General features: G+C 45.0%; 1 pseudogene; it reads right to left on the bottom strand.

Moving 5' to 3' along the window:
- Positions 1 to 7,895: 7,895 nt before the first annotated feature.
- Positions 7,896 to 8,014, bottom strand: LOC145405432 (5S ribosomal RNA; annotated as a pseudogene).
- Positions 8,015 to 8,753: the final 739 nt, after the last annotated feature.

The raw sequence follows: 8,753 nt of genomic DNA, 5'->3' as shown, positions 1-8,753 counted from the left end.
AAAGAGAGTGTATTTGAGTGAGGTGGAGGGGGGAAGAGGGAGGGGGAGGCCGAGGATGAGATGGAGGGATGGGGTGGAGAGGTATATGAGAGAGGGGGGTGTGAGTTGGGAGCAGAGCAGTGAAATGGCGGGGGACAGGACGACGTGGAGGCGATTTGTTTGTGACCACCCCAAACGGGATTGAGGCGTTTGGCAATAGATAGATAGATAGTCTTTTTGGACAATGTATGATAGAGCAAAACTCTCCATCTTCAAAATGAGACCAAAGTGGCCTTTCTATGATGAACAGTAACTATCCTATGAGCGTTAGAAGTAAAATGTTTCTATGCGACTGTTCTGAAAACTCTCAAGCGAGAGTTACATGCACAGCCAGAATTTACGCTCCTTCCTTCACGGGAAAAGGTTAACTGGATGGAGAGTTGCAACTGTGGCTTTCATCCAGGAACCGAACCACACTATTCCCCGCACCTTGCCTGGGTTAGGCACTGTCAGCCACAAAGGAACATCAGGTCATTGCATGGGACAACCTGTAATGCTGCTTGCTTGTAGCTGATGGGTCTGCTTGGCCTGACAGTCTGGGGTTGATCAGCAACAAAAAAAAAACCACTGACTGTATCACAGATCTGGCAAATCCTTTGTGGTGAATATGGGTGCCAAGTTACTCCGCCATGTGCCACCTCTGCATCACTAAACAATAGGTAGCTACTGATTGCTCTCACATTTGTTTCCTAATGTAGACTGGATGCTTCCAATACCAGCCTAGTGCTATTACACTGACTTATTCTACATTCTGACGCCACCAAAACCGTCTAGAATCACAGGAATGACATTCTAAGTTCTGTCACTGCCAAATCCCTTTAGAGTCATAAAATGTAAAAAATGGCAACTGCCTTGGACTGAAAGTCATTTGAGGTACTATCCAAAATTTTCAGGACAGGGATCATGATGCCTAAATGGATTGTAGCAGCGCAATGCCCCTCTACGCGGCAGTACTAACATGCATTGTGAGTCAGTGTGTCATGCTGTGAGAAGCTCAGAGGATGTGGGGATTTGTGAAATTTATTTGTTTGCTTTTGTGCATGTGTCATCAGGCAATTTTTTAAACATGAAAAAGGAACAGTGAATTTGTATCAGATTTTCTGCAAATCTCAGGAAAAATGCAGAAGAGACCCTGACAATGATTCAACAAGTGTTTGGTAGGCAATCGCTGGGTCGGACTCAGGTGTTTCAGTGGTATGCATGGTTGGCCGGTCAAACATCGGTTGACGATGACAACCAAACAGTGAGACTTTGGACCCGGAGCGGTGGCGTCTTCGTCGTGGGTCTACTCCCCAGAGGCTGTCAAAGAGAAGAGGAGGACAGCATTGGGGCCAAACCACCGCAAACCCCCCCGGACCCTCACGGGGCTCGAGTACCTGGCAGTGGCTTCGGCCGCCCAGGCAAGTACCACATCTCCCAACACAACACACACAACAACACTGTTTTTTCTACACCGAGAAATGACTCGCCAGCTGTCATTCCTCAACGACTTCTTCTAGCCAGGGACATCGAGAGCAATCCAGGACCCACCAACAAATACGAATGTCCAACATGCTCAAAATCTATCACGTCGAGCTGACAGACAAAGGGTCAGTTCAGTGCAATTCCTGCAAGAACTGGACCCATTACACCTGCACAACACTTGCATGCAGAAAACATTACACAAACACCTGGACCTGCTCCTTCCCCCCACCCACCAACCCCCCTTCCAATCCTACTCCTACTTCCTTCACACCTCCACAGCCAAACCCAACGATCCCTCCCACACCATCCAGTCCCTCAACTCCTCCCATTCCAACCCATCCTAATCCACCTCAACCCTTAACTCCATCACAACCTCCTCCTACCCCTTCCCCTCGACCCACACTACCTACCCCCCGTGCTGCGGCAGCCAACACACATCGCACACACAACATAAACATCCTTCAGTTAAACATAGATGGCATAAACACCAAAAAACAAGAACTCACACAATTCATCAAACAACAGAACATACACACTGCCATCTTACAAGAAACAAAACTACACAGAGCACAGAAAACACCGACATTTTGTGACTTCACCACCATTCGACAAGACCGGGCCGACGGTGGTGGCGGTGGACTCATCACCCTGGTACACAAATCCATCAACTTTGCAGATACCAGTGCACACACATAGTCACTTCTCCTCCCACATGACACCACAACAGAAATACAATCAATTAAAATACGTACTGGTAACAAATCACACATAACAATTGCTAAAACATACATTCCCCCCCAATCGTCCCCCACAGTACAACACAATTACTCTCCACAGATACACCACATCACTAACATACCCAACATCATCCTGGGTGGTGATTTCAACGCCAAGTCGTCGGCCTGGCATGTCAACAACACTGACACAGACAGAGGGCTGGTATTGCAATCCCAGACAGATCATCTTTTCATACTGAACAATCTAGACCAACATACCCATATCCCACACCAAGCCCTCTTCCTCCCATCATCTTCAGACATCACCTTCTACTCCCCAAACCTCGCCCCCACTACATCATGGAGAGTGGTCAAAACCCTAGGTTCTGATCACCTCCCAATCATCATCACTACCAAAACCAGAATCACTCCAGCTGGCCACAAACACACATACACTAATTATAAGAGAGCCAACTGGGAGGCCTTTGTAACTAAAACAGAACAACTTTTCGAAACATTAAACAGTACACCCATCACAAACATCAATACAAAGCCCTCTTCCTCCCATCACCTCCAGACATCACCTTCTGCTCCCCAAACCTCGCCCCCACTACATCATGGAGAGTGGTCAAAATCCTGGGTTCTGATCACCTCCCAATCATCATCACTACCAAAACCAGAATCACCCCAGCTGGCCACAAACACACATACACTAATTATAAGAGAGCCAACTGGGAGGCCTTTGTAACTGAAACAGAACGTTTCATAACACTAATCAGTACACCCATCACAAACATCAACACAGTTGTGCACACTTTCAATACAATTATACAAAATGCAGACAAAAGACACATTCCTAGAGGCAACAGAAAGAGACACAACCCCAACTTCACACCAGAAATTCAAGGCCTCATCAGACAGCGGAACACACTGTGACACTCCCCAACACCTCATACACAAGACACTGTACAACAAAAACAAGAACTCAACACTCAAATAAACAATAAAATATCAGAACAGCAAACACTAAACTGGAAAAATTACCTCCAAACACTTGACCACAAAACAAACATCAGCAAACTCTACAAAACACTAAACAGCATCACACTTTCCAACAGCAACACCACACATTCACATGCTGCCATCACAACAACAGACACCATACCCTCAAACAAACAACAAGCAAACACTTCCATCAATCACTTTTCACAAGTCAGCCATCTAAACCCCCATCCCGAAGACTGGTGTATCATCTGACGTAAGAGACAGTTCCTCACAGACCCAGACTACGCACCTTTCACTTACAACCAGACGAAGCACATCATTAACAACCTCAAGCACTCATCTGCCTGTGGACCAGACAACATAAGCAACATTCACCTTAAACACCTTGGACCACAAGGCATTCAAGCACTCACCAACATATCAAACTACAGCTACTCACACAACATAATACCCAACATCTGGAAGCATGGCAATATCATCACTATCCCTAAACCCAACAAAGACCCCACGTTACCCTCCTCACATCGCCCCATCACACTCCTCTGCACCCCCTCTAAAGTCACTGAACGACTGGTACTACAACTAGTCACACCTCACATTCCCCTAGTCCAGTCACAACATGGCTTTCAGCCACTACACTCCACAAACACCCTTTTACAGACCTTACACAGAGAGTTTTCGATGGCATGAATTCAGCTAGGCCACCACACAGAACACTCCTAATCACACTAGACATTAGCAAAGCTTTTGATGCCATCCCCTGCCACAACCTCACAAACAAAATACTCAACACAAACATGCACAATAACACAAAAAGATGGCTGGCAAACTACTTAGCAGGCAGATGTGCACACGTAACATTTGCCGGTCAGTCTTCTATCATCAGAAACTTCACAAACAGCGTCCCCCAAGGATCTGTTTTGTCCCCTACACTCTTTAACCTATACATGCACGACATACCCACACCCCACACACCACAGGCACACATAGCTTCCTATGCAGATGATATAATACTTACATGTATGCACCAAAATGCAAACACAGCTGCACACATCCTCCAACCTTACCTCAACACACTACACGAATGGTTCACCACAAACAGGCTCAATACAGCCCCAACCAAATCTACAGTGACCCTTCTCACAAACTGGACAGCAGAACACAGTCACATCCCACACCTAAGCATAAACAACACTCCCCTACCACACACACACACACACACACACACAAAATCCTTGGTGTAACATACATCAATGTCATTTAAACAACACATCACAAACATTAAAAATAAAATAACACCAAGACTCAATGCTTTGAGGTCATTTGCCCATACAACATTCGGACACAACAAAGAAACCACCACCACAGTATACAAACAATACATACATTCAGTGATGAATTATGCAAGCCCTACTTGGTCTTCTAACCTCACTAAAACACACTACAACACTCTACAGACCATACAGAACAAGGCCCTAAAAATAATCACAGGCTGCACAGCTACTACACCCACAGACCACCTACATCAAGAAACCAAAGTCCTCAAAGTCAAGGATCACCTAGACATCAGAGGCACCCAGTTTCTTGCTGCAGCCTCCACACCCCCACAACATCCACTATATTACATGGCAGCACTTCCACCCACACCAAGGAACATCAAAACAACACCCAGCACACGATACCATACACAAATAATGTCATCTCTCGCCCCTCGCCCACCTCAGGCCAGCTTCCAGAAGCATATCCATACTCAGATCACTCGCCGCTCCATTCAGTCACTTAAAGATAACACATAGCTGCATGCACGGCCTCCTGACATCCACCCTTCTGAATCCTATCTCCCTCGTGAAGACGGGGTCCACCTGGCCAGGCTAAGTTGTGGGCACCATCCAGCCCTCTTAACCCTTTAACCGCAGGTGTCATCCCAGAATGACATTGCAAAAACTGGACCAAACCGCGGGTGTCATTCTCGAATGTTTGTGAATATTTTGAATACCGCGCGTTTTTTCCATGCGCCAGTTGTTTCAAGGGAGAGTAGCTATTAAGCTCTTTCACTCCAGCCGACCCCCACCTCCCTCCTCCCACCCCCCAGGCCCCCACCTCCCACCCCCTGGGCCCCCCACCTCACCCCTGACCAAACACGCATCAGTATCTGTCCAGCTGTGTGAGTGACAACACAGCTGATGTGGCAGTGAAGTGCAGGCAATTACAGTGCCTTTTACCTGCCTCAGTGAACACAGAGTGGGTGTTTATCATATGTGCAGTGTTCATATATGTTTATAGTATTATTATCAGAATGAGGTTGGCATTTGGTAATGGTGTGTGAGCGAAAAATAGTGATTACAACACCGCTGATGTGGCAGTGAAGTGCGGGCAATTACAGTGCCTTTTACCTGCCTCAGTGAACACAGAGTGGGTGTTTATCGTATGTGCAGTGTTCATATATGTTTATAGTATTATTATCAGAATGAGGTTGGCATTTGGTAATGGTGTGTGAGCGAAAAATAGTGATTACAACACCGCTGATGTGGCAGTGAAGTGTGGGCAATTACAGTGCCTTTTACCTGCCTCGGTGAACACAGAGTGGGTGTTTATCATATGTGCAGTGTTCATGTATGTTTATAGTATTATTATCAGAATGAGGTTGGCATTTGGTAATGGTGTGTGAGCGAAAAATAGTGATTTTAGATCGCTCACTTCTAATGGCACTGCCCATCCAGTGATAGTAAACGAAATCATGAAACCTACATCACTGCAAAGCCGAAGGTTAGTACTTTCTAATGGTAACTTATTTTTCGCTCTAGATTTATTCTGTGCAGAATTATAAAGGTTTAAAGTTTGTTTACATTTTGGCTGGAACCCCCGTGGGAGAGGCCAGTCGGGGCAAACAATGCCCGCGGTTAAAGGATTAAGCTACCAGAAGAGGCTGGATGACTCCGTCGCTGATGCCTGTCCAGGATGCAACATAGCACCCCATACTGTTAAGCACATTATGGAAGACTGCATTGCACACAATCACCTACGCCAACAACACAACATACACTCTTTGAGAGCTCTATGGGAAAGCCCGGTCTCAGCCATGGCCTTCCTAAGGGACTCGGGGCTGTTCGGCCAGACTGCCTAGGGAACAACAACTACTACTAGTACTGGCACAACTCCTCAGAATGTCGCAAAAATTCAGCAGCTCATCTGTGAGGACTGACACTGGAACATTCATGATATTGGTGGGGTGGTAAAAACTGGTTTTGACACGTCAGAGGATTCTTGCTACAGCAACGTGTCGATGTCTGCACTGAGCTTTTTGGGCTCACCTCAGAAGATGAAACCTCCTTGTCCAGGCCTTCTGTGACTTTTCTATGTTCACAAAAATGAAGCTTAAGCTGACAGGCCAGTGTTTTGATACCACTGAGGACATCCAGAAGGAATAGCAGACAGTGCTTGACACTCTCATCGAAAAGGGCTTCCAAGGAACGTTCCAGCAATGGAGGAAGCACAAGGGAATTACTTCAAGGGTGATGGTGGCTAATAGGAGCTATGGTGATTTTTCAAATTTATATACCATTAATCCAGCAAATTATGGGTTGCACCTCATATATAACCCCTCCAGTTCAGCACACTTTCTCACAAGCTGAATAAATTCGTCCTTACATATCCATTATAATTGAAGACAGGACAACATGAGCCTACTTCAATACTTATTATTACAAGCCAAACCTTACTGTACCTATTCAAACACATGTGTCACCTAACTTAAATTGTCTGAGCTAACAACATAAGCTAGCCCAACCAAAATAACCTAACCCATCTTAACAAGCCAACCCTAACCTAACCTATGATGAACATAGTTCGTCGTAGTTTACCGCTGTTCACCGCTGCTGCCAATACCAATGAGCATCGCCATACATAAACGTAGGGAGGTTGGTTGTAGATCATTGAAGCACCGCCAGTGTAAAGCCGTCAGGCGTCGTATGGTTCAAACTTGATCCTGCTTAGTAAAATGGTTTGTCGTCGACTAGAGTGAATAGGTAGGTCTCTCCATCTCTCTCTCTCTTTCTCACCTTCCCCCTTTGTGTAACATAAGCGAGGTGAATTACATAGCATTCTTGCGCTATGGAGTTTATTGAACAAATTTATACAGAAGTGTGATTTACAGTGTAATGTAGCATGACAGCAAAACCTCCTAGCTGACCCTATCTCCTGCCTTCTACTCTCGATTGTATTCTTGGACCCTCTCTAACTCTTTCTGACCCGAAGGGAATCTCTCTGACATTATATACAGCTTGGAGAGGATGTGTGTGTGTGTGATGTAGTGTCTGGTAGATTTCCATTCACATGGAATCATTGACAAGTGTTGGTTATCCCACAAGTTTGAATACGTCACAAAATTCTTGGTCGTCTGGACTACAAAGAAATTGTTTGAGATACGTCATATGTTAAGACATTTTTGATGGTCTGGGACAAGATTGTGGATATACATTATGTGGACTGACATTCCTAGTGGGAAGCTGTGTACCGGTATGTCTCCAGCAGTCACTACCGCGATATATTCATTCATTCATTGCCAGACGCCATGTATCCCAAACGGGGTGGCCAAGGGCTCAGAGTTAATTGTTTTACAGGGAGAGGCACTAATCCTCCACCAACCCCACTTGACACGTAGGGAGAACGTTATGCCAACAGCATCTGGTGTTCCCAGGCGGTCACCCATCCAAGTACTAACCAGACCCAACGTTGCTTAACTTCGCTGATCGGACGGGAAGCGGTGTACTCAACGTGCGATATATACTAGTGCCTATATAATGCAAACATAACGCTCGGTCACACAAAGCTGTTGTACCACTGACAGTAAATATTGTCATAACATATTAATTCATAATATTTACACATTACAATCAACTTGTAAGCTAATTAAGTGAAATATATACTATTGTAAAAGTAACATAATTGTCATACTGTAACAGTGATAATAATTGTAGTCATTGAAGTAATATAATTGTAACATACACTTGTATATGTATAGTACCATATAAATATATATATATATATATATATATATATATATATATATAACAGTCAACCCTTGGCTATCACGAGTAATTGGTACCCTAGGCGACCCGCCATAGCCAAAATCGCGATAGCCATACTTAAGAACTAATGGGAAAAATTCTAATTGGTTCCCCGACCTCCAACTTTACCCCAACCTTACCCTATTTTCACATCTCCTTCACTAAAATACCTGGGATTACAAACCAATGCTGCAAATTAACAACAGTACAGTACATAAAGGTTATAAATAAAACAGAATTAACTGTAATAAGCCATTTTACTTAACATTTTTGGAGAGGATGAGGGGCTTGGGTGGGTTGAAGGGGTTCCGAGGCTGGGGTGGAGTATTACTGGCCACCCCTCCGACGTTCTATCTCATCTAGGAATTGATCAGCTTCATCAGGAGTCTGGAAGGGACCCTGAGCATAAGGCAGGTTCTTCCTCTTCCTCACTTGCCGTCCTGGGTTAGCCGCGTTACGTGCA

This window comes from Coenobita brevimanus, chromosome 66 (assembly GCF_032717465.1).
Source record: "Coenobita brevimanus isolate Jiangsu-jjx chromosome 66, ASM3271746v2, whole genome shotgun sequence".
Taxonomy (NCBI): Eukaryota; Metazoa; Arthropoda; class Malacostraca; order Decapoda; family Coenobitidae; genus Coenobita; species Coenobita brevimanus.
Note: the sequence above shows the minus strand (reverse complement) of the source record. Positions and strands in the feature narration are given on the sequence as shown.